Genomic DNA, 16,961 nt, shown 5'->3' with positions numbered 1-16,961 from the left:
GCAAAATTCTGTTATTAGTTCTTAGTGTTGAATCAGTGTAATAAAAATAATTTATCATTTATTTACATTTGCTATAAATGCCTTAAGTTTTCATACATATTTTCTTTGGATTCATTTTTCTATACTTAAAATTTGGAATGTTTATTTTCAATATGAATTGAAACTAAAATGTAATACTTCATTTTCATTTATCCTAATATTACATTTGGTGCTTAGGGAAAAATAGGATCAAGTCACGGTTTGCGTGTCACAACTTCTGAAGCTTCTCATCCTTTCTTGAGTACGTGTAGGGATTTCAGAGTCAGAAGAAGGAAGAACGCCATGTTGTTAGCTGACATTGTTGTACAAGGTTAGTGAAATCGGAAAGATCTACGATAATTTAAGTGTCCGTAAACCTAACGGTAAGAATGTGACTTACAGTTTTGTTTCAATCGCTATAGGCCTGCCCTAATACATTTTTAGCCTTTACTTGTTAACTTAATCCTAGGCATGTGGCTGTAAGGTAATAGAAATCCAGATAAGAAGGGAGGGTAGCCAACATTTTTTGCTATCATTTTGCACGTTAACCATAATTATTTACTGGCTATATTTTTGTTTCTTTTCATTGTGTTATTTTAAAATCAGTAATTGCCAACAAAGATAAAATATTTTGCGGTACAATACTTTAGTTCACGGAAAGATACAACAAACATAGGCTATCATTAGATGATAATAACATGTACATACATTATGCATGTCCAACTTTATTGTGAGTGGAATCGCACATTTTTATTTTCCCTTCCCCTAGGCTATATCCAACAATTTTGGGAGACCTCAATAGAACTTCAGTTGTATTTAGGCCAGGCGGGGGAAAACCAAAAATGTGTTCCTTGCATCAGGTGTCAGAAAGGTAAGAATTGCATTGTCAGTCTACAGTTTTAACAACCACCAAAAATCGTATAAAGCTACTTAACGCAACCTACCTTAGAGCACCAGGTCCTAAACTGGCCTGGCTAGGGGGAGGGGATGGCTTGTGTGTGTGTGTGCACGCTTGGTTTTGACGTCCTTAAAAGTCATAGAGTAAAATACAAGGGTGCACGATAACTAACCAAACCTAGGTAATTCTAAAATACGGCTGTCTGCGGTAACCAAACCTAGGTAATTTAAATGAAATGTTGCGGTGAGACTGACTGGCAATTGGCGTTTTTCTATGTTATTTTACTTGCTTTACAAGAATTTAAAGTAATATTTTGTCGCCCGGTTGTAACTAAACTGTGGTTGACCTTTGAAGACTACACGACTTGAATTACCTAACTCAGGGTAGGTCTAAGCCGGCATTCCGCGGCAAGCCCGCCCCCCTACCTCCATAGCTAATACAGCAAAATTGTAACCAGTGAACACCTCTAGGGTACGTTATGTTGGTATTTTTAGGGGTGTTTACTGGTTACAATTTTGCCGTATTAGCTATGGAGGGGTGGGGGGCTTGCCACGGAATGCTGGCTTAGACCTACCCTGCGTTAGGCAATTCAAGTCGCGTAGTCTTCAAAGGTCAATGACAGCTTAGTTACAGCCAGCCGACAAAATATTACTTTAAATTCTTGTAAAGCAAGTAAAATAACATAGAAAAACGTCAATTGCCACAGTCTAGCTCATCGCGGATAGCCGGCTTAGAGTTACCCAAACCTACTTTTGAGTGCTAGATCTTTACCACCTTAGGAGAGTCATGTCTTCCTATGACCTCCAACTAACCTGATGGAGAGTATCATAGAAGCTATAGAAAAATACAGGGATGCATCCTAATTTAACCTAGGATGGGTAAAATTTTATAAGTTGCCAATATAAAATACCACGTAATCTAGGGCTGTTTACCGGTTACAATTTTGCTGTATTAGCAGTTGTCGGGGAGGGCAGTATTGCCTCACTTTACAAGTCTTAATTTGATGAAGAGCTCTTTTCAAAACTGTAGGTTACAATTTCATATTGTGTATTGGCAATTTATAAAATAATACCCTAGGGTACTGGCTCCTTACCTGACCAGGAATTCACTCGTAACCTGACCAGTGTCATAAAAATCTTAGAGCAAAATAGAGGTATGGAGACTAACCTAACTTAATGTAGGCAGCACTTGGTTCTGAGAAGTTATCTTGTAGTGTGAGTACAGGCAGAGCTCTCACTCAATCTTGCATTCCTATGCCAGATTGTATAAGCTAGGAGTCAATAGAATTCATTGGTCTGGTACTCCTTATGACCAGGATTGTTGCATATCTAGGGTGAAATTCAGTATACCAGTCAGTTGAGAGACTCTTCCCATCTTAGTGGTGAGTCTCATACATAAAAGAAGTATGCTTTTATGTAGGAAAAATTATCAGATTGTAAAGTAATTTTCATATTTCATGGGTATACAACCAAACCCTGTATGCTCAAGGAAAAGGTGCTGAATTACAGTAGGTTAGTTGGGGACTGACCCCACTCAGTAGCTTGCTACCAGTCAACCACATTAACAAGCTTCAATGACCATTTCCAGCTCACACTGAGGAATATGCCAACACAAGAGGTTCTTGTTTGTATATGTAGTAAAAAAAATATACAAATTGAAATTTTTGAAATAAATTGTACCTCTCTATTACATAGCTTTTACTTCGACACCAGCTGGAGTTCTACATATTAAAACCAAAAATGAGAACACTCAGTTTTCTAAATATACATTTTCCAAAAATATATTACCCTCACTCTCCCTACCAGGGGACTGATAGGCACCAACACTCATAACTGATCTGTTCATGGTTTTCTTTTGATTTTTCTTTTGGATATGGATGGTAATGATAGAATAGGGTTCTGTAAGGTAAGCGGTTACTGTAATTGGCTTTATTCCGGTTCCATTGACCCTCGTGTTAAATGCCAAGGAAAGGAGTGTAATTTGAATGAAAAAGGACAATTTGGTCTCCTGGAATCTGGATGTGGTCCTGAAATGGTTGACTGGATCAGCCTTGGAACCTCTCTGTGCTGCTTCCCTTAGAAATCTCACTCGCAAGACACTCTTCCTCTTTGCGTTGGCCACAGCTAAACGTATTGGTGAAATTCAAGCCATTGATAAAAGGATTGGTTTTCCCAGGGAGATGCGGTCTGCTCCTTCACCGTAGGCTTTTTGGCCAAGAACGAGGACCCGTCCAATCCCTGACCTCGTTCCTTTACCATTAAGAATTTAATGGAAGTTCTCGGCCACGAAGAGGAGGAGAGAGATCTCTGTCCAGTCAGAGCTGTTAGATACTATCTGAATAGAACAGAAAAGATCAGGGGTCCATCCAATAACCTCTGGTGTTCGGTTAAGAAACTTTCTCATCCTCTCTCCAAGAGCGCCTTGTTCATCTTGTGAGATTTGATTTCAGAGGCACATTCCCAGATCCAGGAGGATCTTTTACCAAATTTTAAAGTGAACGCTCATGATATTAGAGTGGTATCGACCTCTTTAGCTTTCAGGCATAATATTGCCCCGACTTCCATTATTCAGTCAACCTACTGGAAGTGGGGGTCTAATTTTGCCTCCCACTGTTTGATAGAAATGGAAACTGTTCAGTAATTGCAGTGCCTTGGGACCGTTATCAGTGGCTGGCATGGTATTAGGTGAGGAATTATAAGAAGCACTCTTTTTCTCCTAGCTCTTCGCCTTTGTGTAGGGTTTTCGAGTTTGGGGAGCCTGGGGGTATAATGTACCTGGAGCATCCACTTGTCTTAGTGGATAGGTTGTGGTGTTTTTAAGTGTTTTCAGAGTAGGTGACAGTGTTGTCTGGATGTTTTTTATTTTTGGTACTGTGCCCAGGGCGAGGGCACCTTTTGTATACTTTCCTAGAGATCAGGCCTTCCCTCCGCTACAAAGCTCCCACTTAAGTAGAGGCGACCCACAGCTCAACAGCCACACCACTATGGGTTAAGATGAGCGCCAACCAGAGGCAGTATTCACCTGCAGTAGCTCTTTTACCAGGTAAGGAAACAACAAGCATTGTTTCAATGCTGGCAAATTTTGTATTTCAAAGCCATTACCATGCCTTAATGTTTTGGAGTAGAATATGTCCATGTATCCCACTTCCATTAAATGTGGGATTCAGCTGTGTAATTACTTGGTAAGTTGCTTATATGAAAATGGCATTTTATGATCAAGGAAAGTTTCACATATACTTAGCAAGTAATTACAGTCAGAGCTCGCCCTCCTCCGCTCTTATGGACATAAGGGCACAAACAAACTGGCTCTACCTGCTGGTGTTTCCTGTGTTCTCCAATAGTGGGCAGGCCCTGTCACCTACATATAACAGTAGAAGCACTACCACAAATTTTTTTAAGAGCTGCTATGTGCATGAGAAACGTTAGCTATTTAATTACTTGGTTAGTATATATGAAACTTTATTTTTTGTGTTACAAATGTCATATTTATATACCAAGTAAAAAAAGATGCCTTTTCACACCAGTTATGTGTATTTCCCTGCCCCTTTGTTCCAGGTCATGTAGTCAAGACATCAAAAGGAATGATACAGCTGTCCCTGGAAGACCTATGGGGCCAGATGTGTGTGTTAACATCAGGGAGTAAGAGTTGATCATATTTACTCTAGAGAAATTTGTAATCTTTTGATTTCAACACAGTGATTGTGTTTTTCTTCTTACAGATTATCTTTGGAATTCTCTTTCTACTTCAGTTTTATTGTGAATTATACAACTTTTCTTCATTTAGAGAGAATTCTATTGCTTTTCCTTTATGGTTAAGCCTCACTTTTTTTTTTTTTTTAAGCCTCTGCTGGGAAAGGGGAATTGGTTGTCTGCCCTACTGGCCTTTCATGATAAAAAAAAAAAGTATACTGTATCAGTATTTTGTTTTTTAGTCAAGACTTGAAGTGTGTCATGGCTATTGGGTTAGCACAGGCATATATTTGATTAATTAGCTATTTAACAAAAATCCACCAGTAATTATGCACTTTTTAGCGAATACAGTATATTTGAACAGGAGCATAGATAGGCTGGTGCATTCTTGAGAAATAAGATATACATATGATGCCAGTGCACGTGTTGATTCATTTAACCCTTACAGGCTGGCCCATGTAGACATTAACAAAACCTCATGACTGGGCAAACTTAAAAAAAAAAATCACTGGAAAGAGGAAGATAATGCAAATGCTCATGGTATAAAAAAAATAAATTTCATGTAAGTAACTTACCAAGTAATTACATAGCTGTAGTTTCTAACTTGCATGGCAGCCCTTTATTTAAAAAAATCACAGTAGCACTTCGATTGTTTAGTGTAGGTGACAAGCCCCGCCCACTGACAGGAGTACTGGAAACGACTTAGCAGATAACCTCATTCTGTTTCTGCCGGCTCTCGAGTAAATATCGAATATTTGCAGCAGTTTTGTGTATTTGTTTTCGGTTTAATAACTGGATTTTGGTGAAGTATTATCGCTTATTTCGAGTACCCTTCAAGCTTTAGAGCTTTCAGGAACAGTTTTTCTCATTTTTGTTTCAGTATTATTATGTCTGATTCAAGTTCATCTAGTTTTTGCTACTGTAGTGAAGGTTACAAAACCAGATTAATCAAATCTTCATATGACTCTCATACAATTTGCAGTAAGTGTAGGGGGCAGTAATGTAGTAAGGAGAGAACTTGTGCTTAATGAAATGATTGGGCCAAGCGTCCAGCGCCAGCTCCCAAGCGTCCAACGCCAGATAAGCATAAGTGGAAGGTACTTAAATCTCTCCTAGACCAGACAAGTTAGAAAGGGATTGGAGGAAGAATGTGGCCTCTAGAGCCGAGAAACATGCTTCACTCAGCGTAGGATTTGTACCTAGCCTAGGTTAGAAGAGAGCCCTGCTATTCCATCTTCCCCCCTTTCCTGCTTTTTCTCCTGCTACTAGCCTTCCTACTTTTAATCCACTTACTCCTGTGCCTGGCTCTCTTGCTTCCGACCCTTGACTTTACCAGCCTCGAGTCTAGGTTTGACAAATTTAACCTGGTAGTGAATACAGTGAAGTGGAGGAGGTGGCTACTCGTCCCATTGGTTCTCCTAGACGAAGGTCACTGTCCTGCTCCCCTGAACCTGAGAGAAGACATAGCGTTAAGCCCAAAGGAGGCCGGTGGGGTTGACCCACGGGTAGCTGCCCCCTCAGTCAAACCTGTTGCACGTTCCCAGGTATCGGCAGACAGCCACTGGAAAGGTGTCCTGACAGGTGGCAGTGTTGTGCAAGTGGAGGAGGTGGCTACTTGTCCCGCTGGTTCTCCTAGATGAAGGTCCCTATCCTGCTCCCCTGAACCTGGGAGAAGACATACTGGAGGTCCAAGGGAGGCTGGTGGGGTTTGCCCACTGGTAGCTGCCCCCTCAGTCGAGCCTGTTGCACATTCCCAGGTATCAGCAGACAGCCACTGGAAAGGCATCTTGATGGATGTGCACCAGTTGTCCAGTTCTGAGGATTCCGGCACTTACAGGAAGTGCTGCAAGTGCTATCTTGATGCATCTCGCCCTCTAAAGAGGATGCACATGATGTTGCACGCCATTCTCCGCTGCTTGTTAAGCGGTATAAGGAGGTGAATCTCAGCCCACAGCTTTCCTGCAGTTTCGCTATGGATCCCTCTGTCTCGGCCTTGGTCCGACATCCGCTCTCTACATGGGACAACATGAGGCCTTCTCTCCTGAGCACCCTTACTTGGCCCCCAAGGTAGTCAACGAACCCTCTCAGGTGCCCATCGTTATCATCTAAGTGCCCGGCTCCTCTTGAATGCTCGGCGCCAGCTCCCAAGCACCCGGTTCCAACTCTTCAGTACCAGTCTCCAGCTCGGAGCACCAAGCGCTCACTTCCAACCGTAGGTCTCCTAGCCTATCCAACTCTCCTCGGCTTTTTCATTGGCGAAAATTATGTTTTCATCGGCAGAACTTGACCACCTTGTCAAGGACCTCTTCAAGGTGTTTTAAGTTTTCAGTTTCTTGGACTGGACTGTGGGAGCACTAGCCCAGAAGATTGAAGATTGCAATGATTTAGTAGGAGACTTTGCCTCAGACTGGCTAGGGGTTCTTTCTTGTGCAGACAAGGCCATCAGGGATGGCTCTCTTGAACTTGTGGCTTTTTTCTCTTTGTGGGTTTTGAAGAAAAGAGAATTATGGTGCTCCTTTACCACTAAAAGAGTCACTCAGAACCAGAAGTTGGACCTCCAAAAGAAGTTGACTCAGGATCTTCTGGCTCATTCTTCCAAACCCCTTAAAGATTCGTCTGCGTTTGTTCCTAAGATGGTTTCTCCTCTCTAGCAACATTCCTTTCGTGGGAGTAAGCCCAAGTCGCACTCTAGGACACTCTCCAATGTCCGCTTCTTGGCCAGAACTGGCAAGATGAGCTCAACCAAATCCTTACCCAAGAAATGAGGAAGAAGTCCTTAGTGCACAAGTGGGAGCTAGACTTATCGATTTTTGGGAGAAGTGGAGTATCAGAGGGCAGAACAGTGGATTGTCAAGGTTCTGAGGGAGGGCTATTCCATTCCATTCATGGAGAGCTCCCTTTAGTCACTTCTCCCATCATATTGACAGCCTAATCAAGAGGTTCGGAGAAACATTTGGCCCCTTTGGAGGAGGTCTCCTCTCTCCTTCTAAAGAGAGCCATAGAAAAAGTCGAGGACATCAACTCAGAGGGCTTCTACAACTGTCTGTTTGTGGTCCTCAAATCATAGGGAGTTGGAGACCAGTCCTCGACGTAAGCGCCCTCAGCCTCTTTGTCCGGAAGATGAAGTTCAAGATGGAGACAACCAGTCAGTCTTTTCATCCATTCACCAGGCCGATTGGATGATAACCTTGGATATGCATGATACACTTCCACATCCCCATCTATCTGGACTCCAGGAAGTGTCTTAGGTTCATCTTCCAGGAGAAAATCTTCCAGTTTCGGGCTGTTTGCTTCGGCCTCTTTACGGCACCTTAAGTGTCCACTCGAGTCCTTGCTCCTTCAAGGGAAAAGTGCACGAAGGACTTGGAAAAAGATTCTTCTCCTCACTCAGGAACTGGGCATTATCATCAACCTTCAGAAGTCCCAGTTGGCCCTGTTGCAAGAGATCCTCTGTTTGGGGATGAATCTCAAATCTCAGAATTTTAGGGCTTTTCTGTCTACCAAGAGAATCACGAGCTGCCTTCAGATGGTCCACAAGTTTTGAGCCCTTATGTCTTGCTTGGCCCTTCGGTGGATGAGCCTACTGGGGACTCTGTCGTCCATCGAGACGTTCATCGAGTTAGGCAGACTTCATATGAGTTTTTGCAATTCTCAAGGCCAGCTGGGACAGGGAAACACAGCCAGACACCTACGTGTTTCCTATAAACCCGGAGATCAAGTCAGACCTGCAATGGTGGCTGTCCAAACAAAGACTTTTGGAAGGAAAGTCCCTTCATCCTCTGAGCCCAGACTTAGGCTTCTATTCAGATGCCTCGGATCTAGGTTGGGGAGCCCTCTTAGGGAACCAGGAAGTTTCTGGGATGTGGTCCTCAGAAGAACAGAACCTTCACATCGTGAGAGAGCTGAAAGCAGTTCAGAAGAACAGAACCTTCACATCGTGAGAGAGCTGAAAGCAGTTCACTTACGGCTTCAGTACTTCTCGACCCTAGTTCACAACAAGACTGTGATAGTCCATTCAGACAATACCACAGCCGTAATGTACACACGAAAACGTGGTGGCACTCACTCGTTTTCTCTCTGCCAGACAGCAAGAGACCTTCTACTGTGGGCAGATCAAAATTGAGTGATTCTAGTTACTCAGTTCATTCGGGCAAACTAAATGTTCTGGCGGATGAACTGAGCCATTGGTAGCAGGTCTTTCCCACCGAGTGGACCTTGGATCCCCTTGTCTGTCAAGATCTGTGGAAACTATGGGGCAGGCCAGCACTGGAGCTGTTTGCCATCTCAAGAAACCATTGCCTTCCTCTCTCTGGTTCTCCAGCCCCGGACCCACTAGCACAGGCAGCAGACGCCATGCTGCAAGATTGGTCCAACTTGGACTTCTACTCCTTTCTGCCCTTCAACATGGTCAGGGAAGTGCTGAACAAATTTCGGGCTCATTGCAACGTTATGATGACCCTCACAGCTGTGTTCTGGCCCATGAAAGAATGGTTCCTGGACCTGCTATGGGTGTGGGTGAACTTTCCGAGACTCCTTCCCCAAAAACCCGTGTCTACTCAGACAACCTCACTTCAAGAGATACCACCGAGGATTGTCCACTCTTGCTGCGACAAGCTTCAGACCGTATGGAAGCTTGTCAGAGTGAAAGAGTTTCAAGTTATGCTGCAGAGGCTATTGCAAGATGCAGGCATCAATCTTCTAGCCGCATCTACCAGGCTAAGTGGGTGATTTCCCAAAGCTGGTGTCTCGGACACAACGTCTCTTCTTCAGAGACATCTGTGACCCAAGTTGTGCATTTCCTCCTTTATCTGAGGAGATCCAGGGATCTCTCATCCTCCATCATGAAGGGGTATTGAGCTATGCTTAGATCAGTGTTTAAGTACAGGGGCCTGGATCTTTCGTCAAACCCAGATCTTAACAACCTCATTAAGTCCTTTGATACGTCCAAGCGAAGGAAGGAAGATCTGGTCTCCTGGAACCTGGATGTGGTGCTGAAGTGGCTGACAGGTCCCTCTTTTGAACCCTACGTTCCTGTTTTGGGAGAAACCTTACCCAGAAGACCCTCTTCCTTGTGGCCTTGGCTATTGCTAAACATATTAGCGAGAGCCAAGCCATCGATAAAGGGGTAGTTTTTCACAAAGAGACGCAGTTTGCAGTTGCTTCTTTACACTTGGAATTTTAGCCAAGAACAAGGTCCCATCCATTGCCCTTCTTCCTGAAGGACTTCATTTCTGAGGTGCATTCTCTGATTCAGGAGGACATTTTGCTTAATTTAAAGTGAAAGCTCATGGCATCAGGGAAGTCTCTACTTCATTAGCTTTCAGGCACAATATGTCCCTCTCTTCCATTCTGCAGTCAACCTACTGGAAGTGCGAACTGATCTTCACGTCTTAATATTGTAAAGATGTCGAAACAGTTGAAAATTGCAGTACCTTGGGGCCATTATCAGTGGCTGGCATGGTATTGAGGGAGGAAGCATAGAAACCTCTCTGTTTCTCCTACAGTCTCTTTGCCTTGAAGTAAGGTGTCGAGTTTTGGGGAGCCAGGGGGTACAATGTACCTGGAGTACCCACCAGTCTCAGTGGATGGGTTGTTGTGTTTTCAGTGTAGGTGACAGCGTTGTCTAGTTGTTTTTTATATCGTTACTGCACCCAGGGCAAGGGCACTTGTGTATGCTCTGCCAGCTATCAGGCCTATCCTCTGCTGCAAGGCTCCCACTTACGTAGAGGTGACCCACAGCTCAACCACCATGCCACTACAGGTTAAGGTGAGCACCAACCAGAGGCAGTATTCACCTGCATAGCTCTCTTACCAGGTAGGAAACGACAAGCAAATTTTCTGTTTCAAAGCCATTACCATGCCTTAATGTTTTGGAATAGAGTGTCCATGTATCCCACCCCCGTTCATGTGGGATTAAGGTATGTAATTACTTGGTGAGTTACTGATATGAAAATATTTTCATAATAAAATTGTTTCATATATACTTAGCAAGTAATTACAGAATCAGAGTCTGCCCTCTTCCCCTCTCATGGACATAAGGGCACAAATAGAATGAGGATATCTGCTAAGTCATTTCCAGTACTCCTGTTAGTGGGTGGGCTTGTCACCTACACTAAACAATCGAAGTGCTACCACTCTTTTTTTAAATAAAAGGCTGCCACTCGAGTTAGAAACTATAGCTATGTACAGTAATTACATGGCAAGTATACAGTAAACCCCGATTCGCGGTCTCACATATTCGCGGATTTATCTCTGGAACGTATCTACTCATTATTTGCGGAAAATCCGCCCATTCGTGGTATTTTTCACTGAGAAACATTCACTGATTACTGTATTTTCATATTTTCATGACTAAATGTACTTTTTGTGATCAAACTATTAAAATACTCAGGTATAAGCATTTTTAGAGTTTTTTTTTTGTGTTTAAACTATCAAAACAGGGAGTTCTAAGTGCTTTTAGAGGGGTTTTAAGTATTCACGGATTTTAGCTATTCACGGGGGAATTGCGGTACGCTTCCCCCACAGATATGGGGGTGTACTGTATATGAAACTTAATTTTAATATGAAAATATCATTTTTCTGTACCTGCCACATGAAGTTGAAAGTGAATATTTCCAAACCCTGCTTAGGGCCTTTTCCAAGACACCTAAAAATACTGTATGCTAATTTTAGCGAGTTATACATATTCTTGCTAATATTTTTTGTACTTTATTTTGCAAAATTACAATTACAGCTCACATAGGCTATTATCGTAAAAGAAAAAGCTAAAACCAGCAACAATCCCTAAGGGTATTTATGGACAAATATGTATGTGTGAGATTTTTTTTTTTTTTTCTTTAGAAAAATTACAATTACAGATCACATAATATTGTAAAAGATGAGAATTAAAACCAACAATAATCCCTAAGTACAGTGTATTTATAGACAAATATACACAGGCAGTCCCCAGGTTATGACGGGTCCGGCTTACGACATTCCAAGGTTACAGCGCTTTTCAAATATATTCATCAGAAATTATTTCCCGGTTTACGACGCATGTTCCTGGGTTATGATGCTTATGATGCCGGTCTGACGGAAGAAATATGGATCCAAAATGGCAGAATAATCAAAATTTAGAGTTTTTTGATGAAAAACTCAATAAAAATGCAGTTTACATCGTTTTCAATACACCCAAAGCTTTATTAAAAGTAAGGTTTTCTTAGGATTTTTGATGATTTTCAACGATTTTTCGGTTTACAATGATTTTTGGATTACAAAGCGGCGTAGGAACGGAACCTCTGTCGTAAACTGGGGACTGCCTGTACAAGATGTACTAGGATATTGATATGTAATAACTTCCCCCATGAAATCTCTTGGGAGACTATTCTCCCTCGTATCACTGAGCTGAGGTGTTAATGTTGCCATAAGATTGTCATAAAGTCATTTATGGCCCATTCAAGTGACTGAACGTTTTCCATGATATTTGTTCAAATATTGTGGTGCAAAATAAGGATTATAATATATGCTCCGGACATTTTCATATGCAATTATTGTATGTCATAAGATACAACCTGTTGAAACTGGGTTTTTGTGAGGGTAAAAACACGTAATCATCATCAAGCGCTAGGGCCTCACCCATGCTCCATATGAGCCCCCAAGGGGACCACAGACAGAGATGTTACACTCAAGACTGGTTTCCTGCTAGCTTTAGCATCTGAGTCTTTCTTGATCCCAGCCTTTTGAGACTGGAGAAGACGATCAAGATTAGAATTTGTTTCATCCAGTGCAAGTTTTTTGGTAATACATATGCAGGACTGGACATCTTAGGCCCAAAGGTTGATGACTTTTAGTACCTGCAGGCATAAGAAGGGAATATCCTAGCACAGTGTGGTGTTCTAGCTTTGGGAAGTCATCAAGTTGGTGTATGAGTTCTTTGGTGAGAGAGTTCGTGAAGTCAAGGGCATTTCTCTGTCTCAGATGTTTAGGAGGAACTTCTCAGTATCAGGTACAGAGGGCAGGTGTCTGGCAGTGCCAAACCATCTTTACCTCTTTTTACCAAAGGACATTGCCTATTGAATCCTTGGATACTTTTTCTTTAGGAAATGTGCAGGCTCCTTATTGTGTGGCTATTCAAGCTCTGCTAGGTTTACATTGGTGAAAGGTTGGATCAAAGAAGTGTGACTGGTATTCTTCTCTTTTTGTCTGCCCAGCAGCCCAAGTCAGTATCTATCTCTGAGGGGTTGGGACTGATATACAGTCAACCCCCGGGATTCGCGGGGGATAGGGACCACAACCACCCTTGAATAGCTAAAATCTGCGAATACTTGACACCCCTTTAGAAATGCTTATAACTGATTATTTTGATAGTTTTATCATAAAAAAATGTATTTAGTCACAAAAATATAACAAAGTAATTAGTGAATATTTCTCTATGAAAAATTCCGTGAAATGGCGAATTTTCTGCGAATAATGTGGATATACATTCCACAGAAAAATTTGTGAATAGGTGAAGCCATGAATCCTGAACTGCGAATAGGCGTCCACTGTAGATTAATTACATGACAGAGCTTCCAATCTGTGACCTTTACTAGCCAGTAGATGTGGCTCCCTCAGTCCATCTTATTACAAGGGGGGTCCTAGTGCTGGGTGGTAGAGTATGCTTTTATCTTGGTTTCAGCAATATTGTGGTACCTTCAGCACTGGTCTTCACTTCTCATTATAGAGGGATGAATAAATTTGTTTTTATTTAGCATTTCCCAACGTTTTGTGAGAGAGAGAGAGAGAGAGAGAGAGAGAGAGAGAGAGAGAGAGAGAGAGAGTAATTGTCGTTAGTGAGTGCTTCGGTTGTTGGAAGAGGGATGAGGTCGTTAGTTTGTTTACGGCGCTGTCTGTCTGTGGAATATATGTGAGGATTTTTCGGTTTTGGAGGCAGTTTTGAGTCAGAGCTAGTGCTGGTCAGTCGTTTTTGGTCTTAAACAGTTTTTGTGTGCTGATTCAGAGTTGTTGTTTTTCCTTGTTAGTGTGCTGTTCTTGTTGCTGTATGTTCGTGAGTCGTGTGTTTTTCTGTTTTGGTTGGGTTTGTGTGGTTTTGTGTGCTGTGTTGGCGACCGTGGACGCCTTACTCCATCTTCCAGCAACCGAGGACCAGGGTGAGTGTTGTGTACTGTTTTTTTTGTGTTTTAAAATCCCGCCACATCACACTGTAAAAACTGGAGACAAAATCATTCACATGAAAATTGCACCATTTTTTTGAGTCTCGCAGTGCTGCAAATAGAATTTACCAAATAAGCGAGAGAAATTACAAGAATTCCTCATAGAGGAAACTTTAAGGAATTACTCAGCCAAATTCAGCCACACTTGTGGTGGGCCCAATTAACATCATCCATCTTTGGGTCAGGCTCGTCTTCCGTTCCTCCACTACTAACAGAACTGACCCTAAGGAAAAGGCTGAAGTGCTTAATTTATATTTTGAAGCTATCCTTGATACTTGTCATCCTGAACCTCTTCTTACAAAATTTGTGTTTTGCCATAGGGATGTTAAGAAAATTCTTGATAATCTTCTTAGCTGGGCTGGAGACAATCTTGATGGTTTCTTCGCTTTGTTTTTTAAAAAGAGTTCTAGTGTGTTGTCTCCCAAGATTAGTACACCATAGGATCTTAGGTTGACTTAGTATCTTTGCATATGAATGCAAGCTTAGTAATCAAGTGCTTGTTCCAAAGAGTGGCATGTCTGCAGACTGCAGTAACTACAGTACCAGCCAATTTCTATTCTCCCTGTTCTCTCCAAAGTTGCAGAAAAACTTTTTAAGCCACTGTACAAGCATGTGGAATTTAAAGCTGCAGTGCTCTTCAAGAGTTGACATGTTTGCAATAGAACCTTGAGTGTAGAGTAATTCAAATAAATTTTAGTGCTGTGCTGCTTTCAGTTTAGTAAATCACAAGGCACTTATTTATAAACTTTCGAATCTTGGGGTGGGTGGACATGTTTTAGGATTACTTCAAGATTTCCTTACAGGTTGGCAGCATCGAGTTGTGGTTGGTGGGATCTTTAGTGAACCAAGACCTGTTGTGTCCAGAGTCCCACAGGGCATTGTTCTTAGTGTACTGTTATTTTTAGCATGCGGGAAATACAATGGACAAATGGAGGGTAGTTTAGGTCAACCTAGGGGGTTCCAGGTAGCATTAGGATTTTGTTTTTGTAAAGACAGGTGTAAAACAGCTGAGCATAATGATGCACAAGGAATACTCCATATATGAAAGCATAGGTTTGTATGTTAGGAAAAATACAAAGTTCTTTTTAATTTGGTATGTTTGTTGGCCTGGAAAACAAGGCTTTTTTATATAAGTAATTTACCAAGTAATTACATAGCTCTAGTTTCTAACAAGCACAACAGCTTAAATTCAAAATTCGTGGTAGCACTTAGATTGTTTAGTGTAGTATATATAGTACTGTATCACCCACTAACAGGAATACTAGGAATGACTTAGCTGACAACTTCATTCTGTTTCTGCCATGCTTGATGTAAACATTGAGTACTTGCAGCAGCTTTTTTTCATTATTTTCCAGTTGTATAACTGGATTTTGGTGAAGTATGACCACTTATTTCGAGTAGCCTTCAAGCTGAAAGCTTTCAGGATCGATTTTTTCTTGTTTTGTTATCATTAAGTTGATTCAGGTTCATCAATTTTATTGCTACTGTAGCGAATTAGCAATCAAGATTAAACATCTTTTTATCACACTTTCTTTTGCAGAGAACTGAGAAGTGTAAGGGCAGGAATGTAGGAGAGAAACTGTGCTTAATGTTTTGGTTATGATGAGCTTTAGCAAGAGAAGACATTCTCAACAGCCGAGAACCATGCTCCAGTACTTGCTTTGGCAGTACATATACTAAAATTGGAACAGTACAGAGAAGATTAGCATGACCCCTGCATAAGTATGATGCACAATTGTGAAGTGTTCCATATTTTTTATCGCCATCCTGGCGCCAGCTCATACTACAAGTGCCCAGTAGAGTCTGCCAGCTCCTGAGTTTCTAGCTCGCCTGGTGCCAACTACAGAGGGCTCAGCGCCCACTCTCGTGCGCTCAGCACCAGTTAATGAGATCTTGGTGCCAACTCTCTCCTACTACTGGCCCTCTTGCCAATAGTAACAGTGAAGTGTTTTGCCGTGCAGGAGTTGTTTATCCGGCCCGCCGGTTCTGCTAGACCTAAGTCAGCGTCATACTCCCCTAAACCTGGGAGGAGTCGTACTGAAAGTCCAATGGAGGCTGGTGGGAAGTCCCCCGGGCATTTGCCCCCTAGGTGGAACCTGTTGCACATTCCTAGGTATTGACAGATAGCCATTGAAAAGGCATCTTGATGGCTGTGTAGTGGAGGAGGTGGCTGCTTGTCCCGCCGACTCCTAATCAAGGGTCCCTGTCTGACACCCCTAAACCTGGGAGGAGGCATACTGGAAGTCCAAGGGAGGTCGGTTGGGTTTGCCCACAGATAGTCGCCCCCTCAGTCGAACCTGTAGTATATTCCCAGGTATCGGCAGACAGCCACAGGAAAGGGGTCTTGATGGATGTGTAGTGTTAGACAACCACTGGAAAGGTGTCTTGATACAGGCAGTCCCCGATTATTGGCGGCCTTGGTTATCGGCGAACCGGTTTTACAGTGCTTATCTAACAACGATAACTGGATTTTCGGCACCGATATGCGCTGATCTCCAGTTATAGACGCTGATCCCAGCTATTGGCGCTGATCCCCACTTATCGGCGGCGCTGGTAACCGGATTTCAGCGCCGATAACCAGGGATTATTATCAGCACTATTATCAGCGATTCTTGGTTATCGTCACACTGTCGGGAACAGAACCCCACCAATAACCAGGGACTGCCTGTAGATGTGTAGTGTTACCATCACTTGTCAAATTAATGTCTTCTTGAGTGCCTGGTGCCATCCTACTAGTGTCTGGCGCCAGTTCCTGTTCTCTCGGCACCTGTTCCTGAACGCGTGACACTAGTTCCTGGGCGCTCGGCACTCTCTTTGGTATCCGGCGCCAACCTACAGAGCTCCCACCGCCTGCTCTCATGCACCTGGTGCCAGTTCCTCTTTGGTACTCGGCACCCGTCTTTGCTAAGAACACACTGTTGTTCTTTCTTAAGCGCCAATCTCCGATTGAATGCCTGGCTCTGGCTTTTCAAGTGGCCAGCGGCAGTCCTCGATCACCAGGTGCTAACTGTTTAGTATCAGACTCCTGCCTTTGATTACCATACAGACTGCTCACCAGGATTTTGGCTCTCTTCAGCTGTATCCACCTTCGCCTAAAGTTCAAGACCAGCCAACGTTGCTCCTTTTTTAGCAGCAATTAGTGTCTCGGAGTGCTGTCTTTTGCAG

General features: G+C 42.7%; 1 long non-coding RNA gene and 1 other non-coding gene across 2 annotated transcripts; both read left to right on the top strand.

Moving 5' to 3' along the window:
- The first annotated feature begins 235 nt into the window (after positions 1-235).
- LOC136855103 (uncharacterized) lies at positions 236-5,277 on the top strand. The gene is made up of 3 exons (XR_010857898.1): positions 236-401; positions 788-889; positions 4,471-5,277. It is a non-coding gene; the product is annotated as an uncharacterized lncRNA (long non-coding RNA).
- Positions 5,278-15,448: 10,171 nt separating this feature from the next.
- LOC136855186 (U6 spliceosomal RNA) lies at positions 15,449-15,553 on the top strand. Its single transcript, XR_010857946.1, has one exon. It is a non-coding gene; the product is annotated as a U6 spliceosomal RNA (small nuclear RNA).
- The last annotated feature ends 1,408 nt before the right edge of the window (positions 15,554-16,961 follow it).

This window comes from Macrobrachium rosenbergii, chromosome 30, assembly GCF_040412425.1.
Source record: "Macrobrachium rosenbergii isolate ZJJX-2024 chromosome 30, ASM4041242v1, whole genome shotgun sequence".
In the NCBI taxonomy this organism is placed as follows: domain Eukaryota; kingdom Metazoa; phylum Arthropoda; class Malacostraca; order Decapoda; family Palaemonidae; genus Macrobrachium; species Macrobrachium rosenbergii.
Note: the sequence above shows the minus strand (reverse complement) of the source record. Positions and strands in the feature narration are given on the sequence as shown.